At 35.1% G+C, this 24,835-nt stretch overlaps 1 long non-coding RNA gene across 1 annotated transcript; it reads left to right on the plus strand.

Moving 5' to 3' along the window:
- Positions 1–3,864: 3,864 nt before the first annotated feature.
- Positions 3,865–22,698, plus strand: LOC118761082. The gene is made up of 3 exons (XR_004997144.1): positions 3,865–3,874; positions 19,779–19,784; positions 22,616–22,698. It is a non-coding gene; the product is annotated as an uncharacterized LOC118761082 (long non-coding RNA).
- Positions 22,699–24,835: the final 2,137 nt, after the last annotated feature.

Below are 24,835 nucleotides of genomic sequence, written 5' to 3' on the forward strand. Positions count from 1 at the left end.
CGATTTTATACTTGTCATGTCTCTGAATTATTTAATCATTTAACTGTTAGTTTCATGCCTTTAGATATGAAAAAACAACAAGGCTTTCGAATTAGCATAAATTTGTAAAATATAAAAATATAATAATAATAATAATAATAATAATAATAATAATAATAATAATAATAAATTATAAATGAAAAAAATTTAATGCTCATATTGAGTTATAAAATTTGTTTTCTTGCTTTAAAATGAATTAAGTTGGTCAGATTATTTGCAAGTTGCTTACACGTCCCTTATCTATTTAACTATTAAAACACTCATTGACGACGAGGTTATATTTAACTTCTGTTCTTTTACAGGTTTTTCTCAGTGGACATAGCTATGCTTCGACAACTAACTTCCAGTTGTTTAGTCAAATATCGATCCACAATGCATTGTCTGACACTTTATGAACTAACGATTAGCTTAGTACTTTTAAAGGGCCTAACTAGGTAGATCACATAACACGAGGTATGCATGTATGTATATGTATGTATGTATGTATGTATGTATGTATGTATGTATGTATGTATGTATGTATGTATGTATGTATGCATGTATGTATGTATGTATGTATGTATGTATGTATGTAAACATGCATGTATGTATATACGTATGTCATTATTCAGTTTTATTTTAAGATTTCTTGCTAATAGAAAAGCCGGTTTTGAACCTAGATCCATAGCTCCGTCATTGGAATTTCAACATCAACAGGGTATTTTTGTATGCATGCATTTGTGCAGATTTTTATGTTTTGTTTTATGAATGTATTCTCATGCATAGAGATGCCTGTCGAGACATGCTCATATATACTTAAATGATAAACTTTTGGAAAGTTTTACAGGTTTTACAGTTCCTGTGATGGATTAGATCTGTAGTCTTCGAATTAGCTTTCCCCTTTCTGGTTTTGAGAAGCCTAATTTCTCAAGATTGATATTTAGATAGTATTTTAGATTGGTATTTACATATCCAAGGGCCCTGATAATTACTGGTATAAACCTGAACTTGTAATCTGGATAGAATAACTCCAGATTTCTCAATAATTCAGTTTAGGTACTCTCTTTCTCACTGATCTTCAGCTTTATGTTAACATCCGCTGGGCAGCTGATTTCCACAACTGTGCTCAGTTTCTCTTCTCTGTCCCAAGTCATTATATCAGGTCTACTGTATTTACATTTTATTGAGGTTTTCATAGGAACATTCCACTAGTACTCCTTTTTATTATGAGTAGCTATGGCTTCTACCATACTTTGGGTTCTTATTTCTTTGTCCTCGGTGTTATCCATCAGATGGTTTTCATTATAGAGTGTCCTAGCTACATCTTGTCTTATTTTCGGACATTTTTGGACAATTGCTTATGATGTGTGTGATATCTTTGGTGTTGACCCCACAAAATCTACATCTGTTGTCACATTTTACTGCTTTTCCTACATCTCTGTCCTTTTTGTGCATTAGATATTTGGGTGATATTTCCTGTTCCTGGATTGCAAACGCATAACTTTCAAAGTGGGAGGTAGCAATCCAGTTGTTGGTCCATGATATACTGCTTTGATGATCAATGTTACTATCGTCTTGGAGCTTTCTACTAATATAATCAAGCTTGGTCAAAGGATACACTTCGACACTTGGTGGTTAAAAGATGGTACCGGAAGGATGTGATGCGACATTGAAAAGCAGTGTGGATCGATGTTAAGCCTCTGCTGCCATGTTTTCGTTTTAGGTAGAGGCGGTCTAAGTCAATGTTGATGTGGAAATTATTTGTGCTTTTTAGTATCTTCTGGGTTTTCACATCAATGGCTCGGAACTCATCAAGCGTCCACTCAAGCAGCTCAAATGTATGTATGAGTACTGCCACTGCTAACACATTACAGGCCACTGTTTTATTGAATGCAGAGAATTCCGAGGTCCAAATTTAATTTATTTGACTGTAATATTCTTTAGTGACACGTGTTTTGTTCCAGGTGCCATTGTAATATATGTTTTCATCCACTCCCATATACCTGTAACATTCCTCATCAGAGACAGAGGAAACAATAATGTATGGAAGGCGGCGAGCTGGCAGAGACGTTAGCACGCCGGACGAAGTGCTTCGCGGTATTTCGCCCGTCGCTACGTTCTGAGTTCAAATTCCGCCGAGGTTGACTTTGCCTTTCATCCTTTCGGGGTCGATAAATTAAGTACCAGTTACGCACTGGGGCCGATGTAATCGACTTAATCCGTTTGTCTGTCCTTGTTTGTCCCCTCTATGTTTAGCCCCTTGTGGGTAGTAAAGAAACAAATATGTATGTATGTATGTATGTCATTGTTCAGTTTTATTTCAAGATTTTTTGCCAATAAAGAGCCAGCTTCTAACCTACATCCAGGGTTCCTTCATTGGAATTTCACCATCAACAACAGGATATTTTTGGTTGTCTGTCTGTCTGTCTGTCTGTCTGTATGTATGTATGTATGTATGTATGTATGTATGTATGTATGTATGTATGTATGTATATGTGCAGATTTGTATATTTTGCTTTATTCTCATGCATATAGTTGCATATCTGGAGATGCTCATATATGTTTAAATGCTAAACGTCTGGAAAGTTTAAAAGATTTTTACATGCCCAGTGATGGTTTTGAGAAGCTCAATTTCTGAGGATTGGTATTTAGGCGGTGTGCTACATATTCCAGAGCACCTATGTATGTATGTATGTATGTATGTATGTATGTATGTATGTATGTATAGTTGAAATTTATAGAAAAATAGACGAAGACAGGTGTATGAACAACAAACAAATGTATTAGTTTGACGCTCGGGAAGAATTAAAAAGTCTTATATATATATATATATATATATATATATATATATATATATATCCACTAATTTTTTATTCGCTCTGTATTTATTTTCTTTTATTCCTTTCTGTTGAAGACCGTAGTCTCGAAACGTAAAAGACTTTTTCATTTTCCCAAGCGCCAGACAAAAAAAACCTGCTTGTTGTTCATACACCGGTCTTCGTCTTTTGTTTTTTGCTGTAAATTTCAAATACATATATATATGTATATGGGTGTGTGTGTATATATACAGTTGCGGCCAAAATGTTCAGAACGGCAAAGTTTTCAACAGAAAAGTAGGTATAAGTTTATCAAAGTTGTTTTATATTCTATAATTTTCACAGACAATAAATACGATATTATTTGTTATTGTCTGAGAGTTTGGTGTAATTTGAGAGGATAATACAAAAGTTATGGATGATTTAGTGATTTACTGCAAAAGCCATGGCGGCCAAAATGATCAGAACGGTTGCTTTTACTCCGTGTTTTAGTATATTTAACCGGCGAACTCTAATGTTTTGAAGTTGTTTACGTGACGGTTCGTTTACTAAACATTAGTAAGAATATCTGCAGTGTACTTTGTTAATATAATGCCACTTACTTCGTTACCAATTCGTCAGCAGATTATTAAGCTTCGAAAGAAGGATAATTTAAGTATTGGGTCTATTGCAAAGATTGTTAACAAGTCAAAAAGTGTTGTTCACGGTATTCTTAAGGTCTACAATGATTGTGGTTCGTGTGAAGCAAGAAAGTCTACAGGTAGGCCAAGAAAAACGACCAAGAGAAGATGATACTATGGTAAAGTTGGTTAAAAAGGACAGATTTAAAACTGCTGCTGCTGTTTCTCGGGAAATGAGCATTGTACTGAAGAAAACTTTATCTCGAAAAACTGTGTCTCATCATTTAGTTGAACATGACCTACAAGCAAGAGCACCTGCAGTGAAGCCACTGATCAGCTCCAAAAATAAAAATTGTCGTCTTACCTTTGTAACCGAACATGTGTTGTGGTCTCAAGAAAAATGGCAAACGGTGCATTTCAGTGATGTATCTAAGTTTATGTTATTTGGCTCAGATGGGAAAATGTACGTTCGTTGAAAACTAGGTGAAAAATTGTCGCCTAAATGCCGTAAGACTAGTGTTAAATTCGGTGGAGGAAGTGTCATGGTTTGGGGGATGATATCTGGAGGTGGTGTGGGCTCTTTGGTGCGATTACACGGAAAGGTAAATGCAGGAGTTTATTAACAACTTGTAAAAGATCATGTCTTGCCTGTGCTGAAAAATTCAACTAAGCGATCACCCATATTCATGCAGGACAATGACCCATGTCACAAGGTTAAGGTGGTCATGAACTTCCTCAAGGCTGAAAAGGTTATTATTATGGATTGGCCTGCTCAAAGCCCAGATCTCAATCCTATTGAAAATGTGTGGAATATTCTAGGAGAACGTTCGAAAGCCAGAAATCCTAAAACAACCGAGCAATTATGGAATGCCCTTCAGGAAAAATGGAATAAGATCACCTAGCAAGAAATTGAAAGTTTAATTTCCTCATGCAGTCGAGATGTCAAAGTGTGATTGAAGCTAAAGGGCTTCACACTAAATATTAAATAATTCCAGTATTCACTGTCATTTTTGATTATTTTGTTATTTTTTCAACCGTTCTGATAATTTTGGCCGCCATGGGTTTTGTAGTAAATCACTAAATCATCCATAACTTTTGTATTCTCCTCTCAAATTACACTAAAATCTCAGACAATAACAAATAATATTGTATTTATTGTCTGTGAAAATTATAGAACATAAAACAACTTTGATAAAAACTTATACCTACTTTTCTATCGAAAACAATGCCGTTCTGAACATTTTGACCGAAACTGTATATATATATATATATATATATATATATATATATATATGAGTGTATGTATTATTAGATAGACAGACAGACAGACAGACAGATAGATAGATAGATAGATAGATAGATAGATAGATAGATAGATAGATAGATAGATAGATAGATAGATAGATAGATAGATAGATAGATAGGCAGATAGACAGTCTTCTGAAATGGAACTGAAATACATGAAGATGACTGGCAGACTGGTATTAGACGGTATCAGTTTAATTATTGTTCAGCACCATATTTTCCAAAATGTTCACCATATGTATGTAACAATAGTAACTTCAATCATGTTTTCGTATAAAACATGATTTCTAAAATCTATTCTCTAAATGTTTTCAATTCCATTACTACATATTTCTTTGTCAAATGTTTTTGTTTCCATAGGAATTTGGAATCGTCACTTTGTCATTTTATTATTTTTCGTCTTTATCTGTTTCCTGCTGTTTTTTTTCTCCAGTGGTCCTTCTTTAACCGTAATATATTCTTTTACTCTTTTACTTGTTTCAGTCATTTGACTGCGGCCATGCTGGAGCACCGCCTTTAATCGAGCAACTCCACCCCGGGACTTTTGTAAGCCCAGTACTTATTCTATCGGTCTCTTTTGCCGAACCGCTAAGTAACGGGGACATAAACACACCAGCATCGGTTGTCAAGCAATGCTAGGGGGACAAACACAGACACACAAACACACACACACACACACACACATATATATATATACATATATACGACGGGCTTCTTTCAGTTTCCGTCTACCAAATCCACTCACAAGGCTTTGGTCGGCCCGAGGCTATAGTAGAAGACACTTGCCCAAGGTGCCACGCAGTGGGACTGAACCCAGAACCATGTGGTTGGTAAACAAGCTACTTACCACAAAGCCACTCCTGCGCCTATATGTATAAAAAAGCAAAAGTCGTCTGGATAGGCATACTACAGAATTTAATAATGGTTAATCTGCTTTACTCAACATTCTGTTTTACTATTAGAGAAAAATAACGCTCTTCTAAAGTGAAATTATCTTCGGAAGAGAAGAGAAGTGATACACATAAAAGGTGAATAAATAACAGCACTGAAAAAATGTGTTACACTGTATACAAATTTAGGAAAAGCGAATAATGAAAGGAAACGATCATTCTAAGAAGTATCAAAATAAATAATTCCATTTCTAGAACTCTCCCTGCCTCACTTTGTTGCAAAAAAGATGTTCAGGGTGAAGTGAATTCGAAGTTTTGTTGAATGTAAACGATAAAGCATGACACGCATGTTAATACACACACGCGTGCACACACACACACACACACACACACACACACACACACACACACACACACACACACACACACACACACACACACACACACACACACACACACACACACACAAACATATACATACATACGACGGGCTTTTTCAGTTTCCATCTACCAAATCCACTCACGAGGCTTTGGTCGGCCCGAGGCTATAGTAGAAGACACTTGCCCAAGGCACCACGCAGTGGGACTGAACCCGGAACCATGTGGTTGGTAAACAAGCTACCTACCACACAGCAAAAGAGACCGATAGAATAAGTAGAGAGAGTAGAGTATACGGTGACCCAAAATTAAGATGTTTGACTACATATTGTGAGCTCTGAGTACAATCTGAGGGCTTCGGATGTGACACCACATGCTTCGTGGCTTTTGGATCACCCTGTAATAGTTTGGGTAATTGCTATTAACAATTAGTAAGGCAGTATCGAGCCCTTGTCCGTAACACAATTTCAATTCACTTTGTTTTATATTTCAAATATACTGGAATAGTTATCTGTCACCTTTATAATGTTTTTGACCACATTCTCATATTGTTAGTGAAGGTTTTATTTTTTAAGACGTTTTTATGACGTGAGGAAAGAGAAACCGAAAATAATTTTTCTCAATTTTTTAAACTATTGGTCACAGTATAGTTTTTGTCGCTTGTATATCACAACTGCTGTTGTTTTATTTCTGAAATGATTAGTTTGGAGAATATAAAAATTAATTTTGAAGTCAGTTATGTGTAAAATCTGTACCATTTGTTTGTTTGTTTGTTTCTTTCTTTCTTTATCTATTCATAATGAAAATGAAGATAGGAAGCTATATATAAATAATTTGCGCAAGATTCGGAGCAGCGAGTGTGCTTCAAAATTGAGGAGTTAATTTGGTCCAAAGTTCACTGCCTTGAATCGAAGACAAGAGTGTCACAGCTTATCACGGAGGACTTTGCTATAACCTAGAAGAAATTTTTTTCCATGAAAACTTGCAGAGTAGGTCTTATTTACTTTTAAATAACTGAATATTTATCAACTATAGATTTACACGGTTTCATTGAAAAAATTAAGAGTAGAAAACTAATTGAAATTCTATTATCGATAGAATTTTGCAAAGTGAATAAAATTTGTTGATTTTTGAAGAGATTCTGAATTATTTACTTTATTTTTTTAGCAGGTTGGAAATAACCTACTTACCAGAACTGCTGGGGAAGAACCAAGATTTTGTATTCAGAGAGCGGAGCCTTGTAATTGGCATGAACAGTTCATAAGGCTTATTACCCCCATGGTGCTTTTGATGATCGTGTGGTACCAACGGGTACCACCAAGGCCGTTTCCACCGTCGCCGTCACCGCCACCGCCACCGCCGTCTTCACCATTGTTGTCGCCCCCCCACCACCACCTCCGCTACCATCACCGTCGACACCACCGCTATCGCTGCCACTTCCCGTCACCGCCTTCGCTACCACCGCTGTCACCATCACCGCTGCGCCGCCGTTGTCGTCATCGTTGATGAGCACCATGCACACATTAGACGGACTCTCCTCCATGTGGACGGAACCACTTTTAAATCTGATGCTATCTATACTTCTTCACTCCACCCAGAACAGGTCAATTCACACACTTTTCGCGCACGCGCATACACGCATATGCTCTTACATGTATATTAGTATACATCTATTATATAAAGTCCGTTCTGTCTGTCTGTGTTTGTCTTCTAGGATCTCGGGCTTCCTCCATCTAATTGCGCTCAAATTTGATATGTAGATACCGACAGTATCAGGGCGTCTATAAATCTTGAAAAAATTACAAAAATCGATTCCAGGTGAGAATGCGATCGATAAAGCCGTGGGAACGTGCATTTGTACTCGCAAGTACATCAGCTGTTGCGATCGCGTACGCGAGAAAAATGCACGTGCAGTTTATTACGAGACCTTCCTTATTATTATCTCAGGTATGTTCTCATAAATTCATCATGATTTTCCATTTAGATTTACCTCCAGCTAACCCATTTGCATGCATCGTTTTTGTCCTGCTTTTCTTTCGTCAACCTGTACATAACTGTACCTTCCATTTTTTGTTGTTTTTGTACTGCTTAAAGGCACGTTTCTTTCCTGCCATGCTTACTGTCTAAATCATGTTTGTGTTCTCCCAGTCAACAGCCTTAACATTACTGGTACTTTAAACTCTTCGGTTGCATATTTGTGTGAATAAAATCGTAGAAAAAGTCTATCTTTATTTCTTCTTTTGTTGGTGTCTCAAATTTAGGTTAAATCAGAGTTTCTCAAAGAGGAGGCCTATGGGACGGTCGAACAAGTTATTTTGAGAAAATTTTGTTTAAATGTTTGACAACTCACAACCGTCCATAGGACGGGGGGCGTTTTGCTCGTATATATATATATATATATTCAAAATGTGACCATGTGTGTACCGTTGGCGATTTTTTTCCTCTGTCTTCCCTTTTCTGGATATTTCCTTCTCCTATGTTTCCGACGAAGAGCTCCGCTCGAAACGTTAAACTCTCCTTCTTTCCTTCTTTCCTGAGCGTCCAATAATACTATATTTGTCCCACGTCCTCGCGTTGTTGTGTTTTTTTTGTGCTTTCTTGTTTGGATTAACTTTATATATATATATATATATATATATATATATGTATGTATACATATATGTATTTATGTGTGTGTGTGTGTGAGAGAGAGAGAGAGAAAGAGTGAAAGAGAGAGAGAAAGTGAGGGGGAGAGAGAGTAAATGTGTATGTAAACACACGATTGCTAACATACATAAGTACGTATGTGTGTGTTATATATATATATATATATATATGTGTGTGTGTGTATACATATATGTATTTTTGTGTGTGTGTGAGAGAGAGAGAGAGAGAGAAAGAGTGAAAGAGAGAGAGAAAGTGAGGGGGAGAGAGAGTAAATGTGTATGTAAACACACGATTGCTAACATACATAAGTACGTATGTGTGTGTATATATATATATATACGAGGAAGAATGAGAGAAGTTGTAGAACAATATCACCAAACAAAAGTCGTTGCACACAGTATTTGAAAGCGTATTTAAGTAGTGGTACAATCACAGTATAGAATATTACACTGAGTTTTCGATAAATTCTAGCAAAAATCCGTATTGAATTAAATCAAATCTATACTATCACTTGGATTTCAAATAGTCACATATATCTCGACACCCGTTTCGACAATTCCACGCATCAAAGAAGTGGGTGAAACTCCCCTCATCATCATTAACTTACTTTCTTGATACGTATAGCGTTTCAAATCGGCTCAGTGGTAGCATAAATTTGATTCAATTCAATACGAACTGCAAGGGAGGTAGATGAAAGTCTTCCTGGCAGCATCTGATGGGAATCTTTGAGACATTTCTACAGGACTGAGCTTTGTCAGTAATATGTAATCACAACCAAGCTCAAGCTAAGAAGTCTGTCGCCACAGATATAGGACGATTTTCGTCTGCCTGCGATCTATATTGCTTTTAAACCCAACACACACCAATGCGAGCGTGTGTGTGTGTCTGTGTAAAGGAATAAGTGTGTGTGTGAGCGTGCGTGTGTGTATATGTATGTATGCACTTACGTACGTACGTACGTATGTATGTATGTATGTATACATGTGTGTGTATGTATATAAATAGAGTAGGTGTGGCCATATGGTAAGAGGCTTGATTCATAACCATATGGTTCTGGGTTCAGTACTACTGCGTGGCACCTTGGGCAAGTGTCGTCTATTATAGCGTCAGAAAAACCAAAGCCTTGTGACAGGAAATGAAAGAAGCTCGTTGTATATGCATTTATGTATGTATATGTGTATGTGTATGTGTATGTGTGTGTGTGTATGTGCTCCACTAGTGCTTTGACAACCGGTGTTGTTATGTATACATCCCCGTAAACTAGCGGTTCGGCAAAAGGGCCGATAGAATAAATACTAGACTTCAGAAACAAAAGTAATTAATGGAGTCGATACGCTCGACTAAGATATTTTCAAGACGGTGCTCCAGAATGACCACAGTCTAAATTACTGAAACAAGTAAAAGGAATGATAAAAGAAATGATGCATAAACATTTTGAATGGATATAACAACATCTACTAGAACGCGGTGTCACCTTGTCGGCTGGTGACCCTTTCTTAGAAATTCCTTGTTTTCAATGAACTTCATTTCATTTCAATGGATATTTTTCTTCTACATTTGAAATGGAAGGTACACCTTTTTGCCTAGCCAATAATGATGTTATTATGAGTTTTCTTGTAAATTTGGAATGGAATGTTTCTATGACGTTACCAACCACGAAAAGCGTACGAGTTCGACTGACCTGCTATTACTGGCAACCAAATTTCTCTAAATCTCACTGTGATTTCTTAAAAATATGCAGCTTATATCGGATCTTTGGCAACCATGATGCTCCAGAAATACGAGATGAGTTGATCCGGTCTGCCACTCCCGTAGAACAATGTACATTTGACGCAGAAACAACAAAGCATTGGAACAATAAACAGAACAGAGTTTGAACCTATGTATCAGAAATCTGAATTATCAGAGTTAACTTAGTAGTTGACATGTGCTGAACAACTATTAAATAACAAAAGTAGCAACAGTAACCATTTTCCATTGGTTGGTAATGCTATGACGTAAACCCAAATCTTTTTTTAGAGTGTGTATCCATATTTACTTGTTCCCCTACTCTAGCGTTCTCTTATTCATTATTCATTTCTAATACGGCTTTAAAAGAAGATTTTTATTTAAAAAAATCTATTTTGTATGTCTGCTTAGATACAGCTTATTGCAGAGCATTAAAACAATGCGAAAGTAATTTAAGTACATAAGAAGAAAAATAAAATTGATTCTAGTGATTAGACGAGCTTGAAAATGCTTAAAGCAAATGTTGTTTACCCAAGCACCTGCACCCTGGGGCAGATCTCTTTTTCTATATTGTCGTTTGTACGAAACATGCGTTACGTTACTCTAATCTGGCTTAGAAAACACTCCTTTTTCATTAATATGTCTAGCAAACGGCTTCATATTCCCATACAGCTGAATACATACAAAGCAGAAATAGAAATCTGTGAAATGTCACTTTCATCCACACCGCACCTCAAAAACTCCAGTCTATGATATGTAATTCCCGCTCGGTCGCTCACTCACTCACTCATGCACTCATATTTTCTTGCCCATTCTCTCTCTCTCTCTCTCTCTCTCTCTCTCTCTCTCTCTCTCTCTCCCTCTCTCCAGCTGGATACAACCACCAACAAAATACACATATACAGTAATCCCTCGCCATATCGCGGTTCACCTATCGCGGTTTATTATTTAAGCTTGCATCGATTCCTCCGTGGTGTTGCTTTGCATTTATGATGAAATAAATATATACAAATAATAAAAATAATAATAAAAATATACAGGTCAGTACTGTTTCTATTTCGCGAATTTTTACCTTTCGAGTGGGGCGGGGAGGGTTGGAAAGTAACACCCACGATAATTGAGAGAGTACTGTGTTTGTTTATCTGCTTTCAGCCCTTCTAAAAAGGCACACACTCCAAGCTCTATCGCTTTTTTTTTATCTATGCACTTATGTCCCTAAAATAGACAGAATCAAGCAAACGCATATACACATATAACGTTGATATAACATGACATTTTCTTCATAGTACATGCTTGTATTTCTTAATAGTGGACTTATTCATGAGCTGCACACACACACACACACACACACACACACACACCACAACTGCAGTCACTTATGCGCATGCATACAAACATGCATATGTATGTATATATATATATACACACACATGCGCACACACATTTTATAAGTACATATGTATTTACACAATCAAATATTTGTTTTTATTATGAGTGTCGAAATGTGTATTGTAAGATACAAACAAGAAGATGACAGTTTTTCGAACGCAGTACTGCCGTTAGAACAGCAGAAAAAGTGGGTAAATTACCCTTTGAAGGATGTGGGTTCGAGTCCCATGGCTGTTTGTTGAAAATTTTTCCGCTATTTACCCACTATATCCCACTATTTCCGCTGTTCTAAAGGCATTACTGCGTTCCCCAAAAATATCTTCATGCTTGTATTGAACAATATATATATATTATATATATATATATATATAATATATATATATATACATATATAATAACAAATTAATAAATAAAACATATGCATATATACATACATATATGTACATATACATGCATATATGGGTACAGGACACCAAAAAAAACGTAGAACACATGAGAAACGAAAACATAAAAACAAAAACAGGGAAACGGACCTCTTCAAACAACTATAAAATAGAGTACAAGACAACAACACAAGGAATATTCCCCTTCTGCAGCTGCCCCTGTTTCGACTACTCCGTGTTTCGAAGGTAATATATATATATATATATATATATATATATATATATATTATATATATATATATATATATATATATATATATATATATATATATATATATATATATGTATATATATATATATACGGGCTTCCACCAACTATTCTGCCTATATGGCTGTGCACATCTTTCAATGGAATGTATGCCAGAAGGTCTGCAAATCTAACGGAGGCCTCAAAAGACATTTTAAGATCCACAAAGATCAGAACTTAACTGCAGCTCTGTCGAGAGGAATCCTTTGGGGTATGAATAATTCACCTCTGGAAAAATAGGGGTTTCGTTCAACATCCTTGAACAACCCTCATTCAGGGACCTTTTGAACGGGATGAGGTACTGTCCTTGCAAAAAAAGGTGAAATCAGTGGTATCGGGAAGATGCTGGGCAAGAAAGGGAAACAAAATCGAAATAATAATAATAATAATAATGATGATGATGATGATGATGATAATAGTAGTAGTAATAGTAGTTGTAGTAGAAGTAGTAGTAGTAGTAGTAGTAGTAGTAGTAGTAGTAGTAGTAGTAGTAGTAGTAGTAGTAGTAGTAGTAGTAATAATAATAATTATAATAATAATAATAATAATAATAATAATAGTAATAATAATAATAATAATAATGATAATAATAATATTTCTGTGTCTTCAGCTGCTGACAGGTCAGAATAGCGAAGAACACGTTCAGCCGCTGTCACGCCCAACCGTGTAATTTTCTACCGGATTGCTTTTTTCGATGTTTTTCACGCACAGCACTATCTTGCCCTATGCCAACCACTCTGATGTTACTTGGTCGGCATTTAACAAGGTGTTGAGTTGCGCAGCTATTTGTGCATGACATTCACCAAATAGATAGATAAATGGATAGATTGATGGAGAAAGAAATGACAGAAAAATTTAAGGTAGAGTACTTGCGCAGACTGAGACTGATCCTTAACTCGTAATTAAACGGACGGAATAAGATTGAGGCTATCAACACCCGGGCGGTTTCACTGCTTAGATATGGAGCAGAGGTAATCGCATGGACAGTATACGAATTAAATAGCTTAGACAGAAAGACAAGGAAGTTGCTAACTAGATATGAGTCACTCCACCCAAAATGTAATACAGACAGACTATATGTACCAAGAAAAAGAGGGGGAAGAGGACTTATTGGATGCGAACACAGCATTAGAGCAGAGGAAAACAACATAGGTTAGTATGTAAAAATTCTACAGAACCGCTATTATTAGAAGTAAGAAGGTCAGGCTTGTGTAGGATGAAAGATTGCAAAGATAAAGCATTGTACAAGAAATTGAAAACGAATGAAATTGAAAATAGGTGAGGAAAGAAAAGAATGCATGGATAATTTCATACGAATGTTAAAGATAAGACAGACAGAGTAAAAGATGGCTGTGGATGACTAAAAGTGATTTAAAACCGGAAACGGAGGCTCTAATTTGTGCTGCCCAAGAGCAAGCACTAAGAACAAACTAAATAAAATACAGATTAGACAAAACATCAGAAGATAAGTGCAGAATCTGTGGACAAAATGGTGAAACCGTATGGCATATTACCAGCCAATGTAGGAATATAAGAGACGCCACGACAATATAACCAGGTTTGTCCATTGAACGCTTTGCAACAAATATGGTCTTGATAGGAAAAAAAAATTGGTACGACCATAAAACCGAAAGCATCATCGAAAATGATAATGCAAACACCCCGTGGGATTTTATGATTCAGTGTGACTATGAGATAGAAAATAGGAAGTCAGACATAGTCTATATTGAGAAAGAAAATAATCTACTCTGGATCATAGATATAGCATGCTCAGCTGACAACAAGGTATGCGATAAGGACGAAAGAAACGTAGATAGGTGTCTGTGTGCCTTAGGTATGTGCTGTGATTTGTTGTGATACTCTTATTGTTACTGTATTGAAAGTGTTTTACGTAGGATGTGTGCAGTGCCTAGTAATGCTATTTTCTGTATGTTATATATATTTGCTAGTCCTGTTGTTTTTGTTATGTATTTGTCTGAACTTTTTTTATCATACCTAATGCGCCCACTATGAGAGGAATTTTTTCTGTTTTTAGACTCCATATTTCTATTTCCAGGTCGTTGTATTTTGAAAGTTTCTCCATTTCTTATAGAGAAACTTTGTCAACTCTTGGTATTGATACATCAATTAGAAAACTCTTTTTTCTTCTTCATGATCTCTGACAACTATATCTGGCCTATTGGCCATAATTTTTCTATCTGTGTGTATTAGCATATAACATAGTATTGTTGCTTTCTCATTTTCTGTGACCTTTTCTGGCGTGTGCCTGTACCATCTTTTTTCTGTTGTCATTCCATAGTGTTGGCATACTATTATTATTATTATTATTATTATTATTATTATTATTATTATTATTATTATTATTATTATATAATCATCATATCATCATCATCATCATATTATATATTATTTTATTATTATTATTATTATTATTATTATTATTATTATTATTACTATTATTATTATTACTATTAACAAATCAAGAACAACACACATACAACATTCAGTAATTTGTTAGGAAAATGTCATCTGCCAGGTTCCTCTATTTATTAGAAACGCGAACTTTTTTAAACATAATTGTATATATACATATTTATTTGATGGACACCTATTTTAAAGTAAAATTAGTGGCATCTAGAAAATGCTGCGCATGACATTATACATATATTATAACCATCCATCCATCCGGTACATAAATATATACAATATATGTATATACATTATATATATATGTACATATATAGATATATATGGTTATCCGTAATAATGAAGCGGTGAAATTAATTAATTTGGATAATTATCAATTACACCAAGTAGTCTTCGGCACGTTAAAAGCTCATTCGAGAAAATTTAAGTAATACTAAGCATAAAGGTTTAGCAACGATTGCCTTACACATACCGAATTTAGAAATAGCAGTCAAAGAGTTATAGTTAGCTATAACTCTTTGACTGCTATTTCTAAATTCGGTATGTGGTAAGGCATTCGTTGCTAAACCCTTTATTGCTTAGTATTATATATATATATGTATATATATAATATATATATGTATGCATATACTCATATATATATATACATAAACATGCAGACACAAATATATATACAAGTGTGTGTGTGTGTGTGTGTGTGTGTGTAACTTATATAGACTCCAAGCCGTGGTTCAATGTTTTATCGAAAAAGCCCTAGCGTTTTTTATCCTGAAATTTCAAAATTGCAGTCCGTCTTTATAAAATATCTGCACACGCACGCATCTCCACAAACACACACACACACGCACACACGTGTATATATATATATAAATATCTATATCTATATCTATCTATCTATCTATCTATCTATCTATCTATCTATCTATCTATCTATCGATCTATCTATCTATCTATCTATCTATCTATCTATCTATCATCTATCTATCTATCTATCTATCTATCTATCTATCTATTATATATATATATATATAATATATATATATATATATATATATATATATATGTATATATATATAGACATAGATTTGCATATGTATAGGTTGATAGATTGTTATATAGATATAGATATCTATATCATATCTGCGTTCTCCCTCTCTCTCTCTCTCTCTCTCTCTCTATATATATATATATATATATATATATATATATATTATATATATATATTTATATACATATATGTGTGTGTATGTATATATATATATATATATATATAGATATATATATATCTATTACACACACACACACATATGCATAGTAGTTTTTGTGCTCGCGTATGTGTGTGTGAAATTTTCTACTCTTACGCACACACACACACGTACACAAATCGAATTATATGACTTTGTCTGTGATCCATTCCACCGGCTGCATCTAGACCATGTTTTCTCATGTGTGCTATGTCAGTCATCGTCAGAGTAAAATGGCAGTTGACAAATGTTTGAATGACTCATTTTATAACGAGGAAAATTGCATGAAATCTCTTACGCATGAAATACTTTTGAACATTGGCGACAACCTATAATTACCTCCCCTGAAATACTTCTCATCGTACATTCCTACACTCCTCATACCCATGATCACTCACTGTCACTTTTATTCCTTACAGCTACCCACCCACCACTGCCATCACTTTGCTTTAGCTTTCTCTTTTATATCTCATTTTCTTTTACATTCATTGTAGCTAGTCGTGGCTATGTTGGATCTTCACTAACATCAGACTCGTTTCCTGGACATTCATCTTGCTAATTCAGTGTAAAAAAAATAACGTAACAAAACAAAGAAAAACATTCTTATTGGCCTGGTTTATGAATAGGTCAAGGATCTCGGATAAATGTTAGGCTTAAAGAAGCTCAGCTGGGAACTATTCTGCTGCAGGTTCGATCTCAACCTACGGTACCTGGTGCATGTAGGTTCTGCAGTAGTTTTGAGTAGGGCAATGCAGTGTGAATGGAATTTATAAGACAAAATACTATGCGAAGGACCATTTTACACACATACACATACACTGACTCACGCGCTATATATATATATATATATATATATATATATATATATATATATATATATAATATATATATATTATATATATATATATATATGTATGTATGTATGTATGTATGCACAAAAATGTATCTATCTATATATATATAATTGTATAGATAGATAGATAGATAGATAGATAGACAGATAAAAATTACATAAACACTACGACTAAGATTACGAGGAAAAGGAGAGTCAAAGAAAATAATACACAGATTCAGACACGATGCTGAAAAAGTATAGAAATAAGAAGCCAAAATAATAAAGTGAAATAACATAAATTATAATTATAATATTCACTGAAAAAAATATACTCAAATGAAAGTAAAAGTAAATATTCTAAAGTTTCGGGAGATACAATTTATTAAAGAGGAGGAAAAGCATTAAGAGAGACAAGAGAAAGAAAAATAAGTACGATACAAAAATTAAGACGTCTGCTCACATTGGAAGGTCTAGAGTAAAAACATACAGGAACACTAACACATACTCATGCGCAAAAGTACACATACATAAATCAATAAATATGTCAAGCAATTTGAACATGCTGAATTTCTAGGATTTATAAGTGTGGGACATATTCTTTCCAACTTTAGAATATATTTTGTTCTGTAGAAAAAAAAACAACTACAACAAAAACGAAGTAGACGGCGAGCTTGACAGAAATACTTTTCGGATAACATACTTTGCAGAATTTTTTTTTTTTTGTTCTCTATAATGTAAGTTAAAATACCACCGAGGTCAGCTGTGCATTTCATTCTTTCGGGCCAAATATATAAAGTCAAATATTAGCGACGATATAGTCGACTTGCTTCTCTCGCCTTAAAGTTGCTGGTCTTGTGCCAAAATTTAAAGCAATATAAAAGACTAAATATTAGGTGTAATATATAATTCGAAACATATGTGGTTCAATCAGCCTGCCATGATTACATACATACATAACATACATACATGCATACATGCATACATTTGTACATAGCTGTAAGCATGTGCCGTGTTGATGCATGTGTATATATATATTATATATATATATATATATATATATATATATAATATATATTATATATATATATATATATAATGTGTGTGTGTGTGTGTGTGTGTGTGTTGTGTGGGTGTGTGTGGATGTACAAATTCAGGAACGGGTATTAGCTCGTATCTGAGACATAAGGCCATCACCCGTTGCCTTTCTCGTTGTGAGCGGTTTTGAGGTGACATCATGCAGTGTCGGAGTGAATCACTAGTTTCGCAAAGTACACTAGTTTCAAATGGAAAACATTGATTTTATTTCTGTTGTTATATATATATTATAGTGGCATAAATAGATCTACGTTTTGGATTTGAAATATTTACTGTAGAAACTGTTCAGTAATGGACGATTGACTAACCAAATTACATTGCATTAATAATCACGGATTCACTTTACATATTGTATTGAATTGTCTTTGAGGTCTGTCTATGTTACCACTTGCTAATGAACATTACAATATACATAAATACGCACTTACACATATACATATGCATGTTTGTATTTAACATTATATATTACCCTTATACAAAGTATGATGTATATGTATATATAAGTACGTATATATGCATATATAATCCGAGGTCGACTTTGCCTTTCATTCTTTCGGGGTCGATAAATAAAGTACCAGTTTCGCACTGGGGTCAATGTAATCGACTTAATCCCTTTGTCTGTCCTTGTTTGTCCCCTCTGTGTTTAGCCCCTTGCGGGTAGTAAAGAAATATATATGCATATATAAGTACGTATATTATATATTAGACATGGATAAATATATATAAATGTATAGTACATATAAATATATATATAACTGTGTTGGTATACATACATACCTATCAATACATACATACATACATTTATATATTTTCCTCATTATTGCGAGATGTTAGTGAGATGAGAGAAGCACGAAATGGAAAGAGCAATTTTCTGACAGTTCTTATATCTCATTGTGTGTTCAAGTCCTGATGGGAGTGATTTTACTGTTGCATATCATGCAGTGTGTGCATACATTTGAGTGTACAAATGGAGAAAGAGAATATACTAGTGGCTGATAGCTCACTTCGTCGTTGCTTTGAGTTTAATTCATATGTAGCATACCTCCTTCAATAGCGAACTTGATTATCTAACGTTGATTATATCGGACATTGGTACATGCAGATAATTTCGTATTTATCGATTTAGAAACGACAAAAGGGAAAGTATCCGTGAGTGAAATTTAAACCCAGATTGAGAGGGACGTAACCAAATACTACGCTGAGGTAAGCCAGGTAAGAACATGGGATTATATATTCTACAGTTTAATGTGTCAGGTAATTTAAGCGAATTATGTGACATTTGCAGTGATGCAATAATCCCCATGACAAGTGAATTCGCCTAGATATTAACTTCCCTGACGTCATCGTACGTAAAGATGCAGCATCGTAATATGTCTCAGTATGAATATATGTAAGTATGTACATATAGGTGTAAGTATTTATGTATGTACGTATCCGTCTATTCCAACCGCTGGATACGTCCTCCGCACATAAGCAGGTACGCATTATCTACATCGGCAATTGCATTGACACATATATGTACATACTTTCACACACACACACACACACACACACACACACACACACGCATACACGCACGCACGCACACGTACACACAGAAAGGGATACACATATTTTCTCTGTGTGTGATGTTGTGTATGCATACACGTACATATATACTTTGATACTTTGATAGGTTTCGGCCATTATTGGCCCAGGGCCATGTAAACTTATAGCACCATTATATAATATATATATATATATATATATATATAATATATACATACATACATATTCTTTTCTACTCTAGGCACAAGGCCCGAATTTTTTTTTTGTGGTGGGGTGGACCAGTCGATTTGATCGATCCTCCAGTACGCAACTGGTACTTAATTCATCAACTCCGAAAGGATGAAAGGCAAAGTCGACCTTGACGGAATTTGAACTCAGAACGCATATATACATATTATATAAATATATACATTATTTACATTGACGAATATATACTTGTATATACGATGACTATCATCATATGTATATATGTGAATATATATATATATATATATAATATATATATATATAATATATATGCATGTATGTAAGTGTGTATGTATGTGGGTGTGTGTATGTATATATATCTATTCTATATCTCTCTATCTATTTATATATGTGTGTGCGTGTTTGTGTCTGCGTGCGCGCGCGTGTGTGATGGTAGTCACTTGTAAGCCGAGGAAGACGTTTCACAATTTCTTGTTGAACAACCTGCAAAAATGGTTGGCTTTTTGTAACGAATCTGCTGTACATTAGATTACTCTCTCCCTCAAATTGACGTTGTCTGAACAAGTGCACGGTGTACCACTGGTCAACTGTCGAAGTGGTCGCAGAGCAACGCGAGATGAAGTGTTCTGTTCAAGAACACAAATCAAGACCTGGTCCAGGAAATGAAACTCAGATCACTCGATCGCGAATGCAACACCGCAACTACTAGGTAATCTATCTATCTATCTATTTATCTATCTATCTATCTATCTATCTATCTATCTATCTATCTATCTATCTATTATCTATCTATCTATCTATCTATCTATCTATCTATCTATCTATCTATCTATCTATATATATATATATATATATAATATATATATATATATATATATATATATATATAAATCAAAAGGGGCAGGCCACAGGTTGCTTAGCCACATACCGAAAAATTAGAAATAGCAGTCAAAGACAGTTTATTTCTATTTTCTACAATTAAGACTCCACATACAACATATCCATGTAATTCACATAAGTAAAACATATGTAAATCAATAATTATTTACCCTTATATTATTAATAATGGAATTTTTCACTCCCTTATGACAATCCATAGTTCTATTTCTAAGGAACTATTTTTGTGACGCACATGGTAAAATTTTGGAGGATAAGTACGAATTCATTCGTCTATATGGATTTGGCCTATGCTAAGCTATCTTCTGCTATTCCGAATACGCTGGCTCGGGAAGCGGAGGGTATATATAGCATTTGAGAAATCTATCTGAGTGGAGTGTTACGTTGAGAAAGGAAATGAATTGACTTATAATTCTAATCCAGAAACGTGTCCGTAACTAACCCATAGACTTTGTTTTCGTTATTTTTTCCTTCTGTTTTACAAATGTGAATTACATGGATATGTTGTATGTGGCGTCTTATTTGTAGAAAATAGAAATAAACAGTCTTTGACTGCTATTTCTAATTTTTCGATATGTGGCTAAGCAACATGTTGCCTGCCCCTTTTGATTTATTTATATATTATATATATATAGAACTTTTTTTAAAAAAAGTTCCTACCGATAATGGTTATATTTACATACCGAAATCTACCCGAAAATAATTGTTTTTTTTTATTAAGTCAATAATTATTTAATCTTATATATATATGTATAGCATATTTTTTTGTATCCTTCGTCGCCACTGTTGTAATCATTAATGTGAGATTGTTATAATCTTTTCTGCTTTAGGCACAAGGCCCGAAAGTTTGGGGGATGAGGCCAGTCGATTAGATCGCCCCCTGTACGCAACTGGTACTTAATTTATCGACCTCGTAAGGAGGAAAGGCAAAGTAGTGTTAGTAAGACATGTAAGACCACGGCTATCTATGACCGTCGACTTCGTACTCTCTCCCTATACTGAGCGCCGTTACCTTATAGTGACTAACCCATACCGCTCGTCACGTGGGAAGGGTGTACCATTATCACTATTATTCCCACAGTACCTCCCCTTTTAAGATTTTCTTTTTTTCTTAGGGAGTACATTTTTATTTATTTTAATAGTAATAACTTTTACATTACCCCACCTCCCTTTTTTAGTTTTTTTTCATACAGGACAAATTTAATATTTTTTTCCTTTGGCGTCCACTTTCAGGAACTCCGTACATCACCTGTAAGTAGCGTTGGTAGTTGAAAAGTATCATATAAATATTCCGTTGGTTCTTCCATTCTCTTGAGTTCCCTCTCAACAAATCTTGTATACACCTTTTATGCCTCTTGTATACACCTTTTCTACTTTTTACCTAGTATAGCCTTTTTCTATGCGTTTGGTAATCACGCCATCTTCCCAAGTCTGTTTTCCGTTCTTATAAGCTTTCACGAATAGCTTTTCAGCAATTTTGAAGAAAATTGCTGTATTTTCCATTGCAATTTTCCTTTTCTTGACAGGTAGCAATTTGTCGAAGACTGATTTTACTTTCTCCGCAAACATCAGCTCCGCTGGTGACGTACCTGCTGGTATATTTAGATTGGTGTCACAATGCATACACTTAAGAATTGTTGTAGAGCTACCTCATCCATGACTTCCTTATTTGACTTTCTTCGGGCTCTCTTGAACGTATTGACAAAGTGTTCTGCTTGTTCGTTAGATCTGGGATGGCGCCATAATTACATGTTCTACAGCGAACGTTTTACAGGACGTTTTTAATTCAAAAGACACAAATTGCGTCTGAAATGCCAAATCACGCAAACACCTCAAGTAAAAAAAATTGTCACAGTTAAAGAAGTTTTTTTTTTCTTGCCAGTTAGAAAAAAACTATCAACTACTACTAAGTAGTAAGAACCGTTTAAAGGACCAGCGAAATCGATGTGTAGTCTCGACCACGGAACATATACTTTTGGCCAAGGTACATTTTTTACCGTGGGTAGTTTTGCTGCTGGAGTGCATCCTCTACAGCCTTCCATTAAATTTTCGATTTCTCTATCCATTTTTGGCCAGCGCACTTAGCTACGCATTAAAGCTTTCATCTTCAAAATATAAGGATGTACAACATGAATACTTTCTTTTATAGTGTTCCACAACGGAAGCATTCCGCTTTCTTATACATACATACTACATACATACATACATACATACATACATACATACATACATACATACATACATAATACATGTATATACACACATAAAATATGTATGTATGTATGTATGTATGTATGTATGTATGTATGTATGTATGTATGTATGTGCGTGGGGTGGGTGGGTGTGTGTATAAGAAATTGAAAATGCACTGGGATTCGTTTAGATTTTTAAAATTTAAATTCTTAAAGACTTAATGAGTTTCACAGATTTATCTGATTTTCAAAAGTTGAAACAGGAAGACGTGGAGCTATACTGCTTCTGATTCCTTCCGGTCTCTTCAGTCTCGTGTCTGGTTCCAGCATGGCATCACAAGGCAAACAAAAATTGCTGTGTACCGTGCTTGAGTACTGACATCGCTCCTTTACTCTTGTGAAACATGGACTCTTTACAAACGTCATGTAAAGGTCCTTGAACGCTTTCATCAGAGATGTCTGAGACACATTCTGAATGTTGGCTGAACCTTAAAAACTTCAGACACACAGGTTCTGGGGAAAGCTGATATCTTGAGTTTTGTGGCGATGGTGCACGAGCACCGGTTACGTTGCACTGGACACCTTAGAATGAAGGATAGCAGGATCCCTAAACAGATGCTATATGGGGAACTTGTTAGTGGAAAGAGACCTAAGCGGCAGAAACCAAGGCTGCGATTTAAGGACTGTGTAAATTCCTCATTGAAGACCTGTGATATGCAAGGGACCGACTGGGAGAGCAATGCCTGTCATCGCCACAGATGAAGGAAGCAGGTTAAGGAGGGGGTCGACACTTTTAAGTGAATACGTATTCTGCATGAAGAATTCAAGCGTGCTGCTAGTGTAGTGAATGAGGAAAGCTTGGTTTTCAATGTTTGCAGTTGTGGATGCTTGTCAAGAGCAGGGCTCATTAGTTACCAACGGAACCAGAAATGCAAAATATAAGTTAGTGCTAGAGCGCACAGTGTTCCTAAAGCTCCGCAATGGTCTTCTCGGTCACAAGTGGACGGCCATCATGATTATATGTATGTATGTATGTATGTATGTATGTATGTATGTATGTATGTATATATCAATCTATCTACCTAGTTAGCTAGCAATCTAAATATTGACCTATACATACATTACATATGTACGTACATACATACATACATACATGCATGCATACATACATACATACATACATACATACATACATACATACGTACGTACATACGTACATACATACATACATACATACATACATACATACATACATACATACATACATACATACATACATACATACATACATATATACATACATCCTAACTAGATAGTATTATCTAAGATAAAGCATGGCAAGATATAGTATAGATTGATTTATTCGTAAAGTATATGTCTTTACGATTTATAATTCGTTCCAGCGAGAGGCACTCATCTCCAGAGAGAAAGTTCATTCCGTCAAGATTTTGCAAAGAATCACGTAACCAACCCGAAGAGAAAGTGAAAACGAACCCAGACACGAAAGCGGGTCCATTGAGTGCCTAGTTAAAGGACATCTAGTACTGGGAATATGTGCCTGTTTGTGTATCAGTATATGTAAACGTGGACGTCTAAAGGTCGATCCTACAGGTCGTATAATTTTTTCGACTGTCTTGACTCGACCGAAAGCAACTCACTGAAACTTGATAGGCGGGAGTTGTATGTCGGGCGAATAATGCCTATCATTCTAAGTACCCACCCGGTCATGGATAATGCCGTACCTTTTCTGTGTGAGCATCACGTTAAGTACATATTTCTTTAGGATATTCTGCCGTTTAGTCTACATCACTAAGTGAACAGTTTCATCGATAATGCAACTGAAATGAGATGATAATTCTTTGAATACAATGAAATATATACCTGCATATTTCTCCTGCTTCATTTGTGCA

Source organism: Octopus sinensis, linkage group LG2 (assembly GCF_006345805.1).
Source record: "Octopus sinensis linkage group LG2, ASM634580v1, whole genome shotgun sequence".
NCBI classification, from domain to species: Eukaryota; Metazoa; Mollusca; class Cephalopoda; order Octopoda; family Octopodidae; genus Octopus; species Octopus sinensis.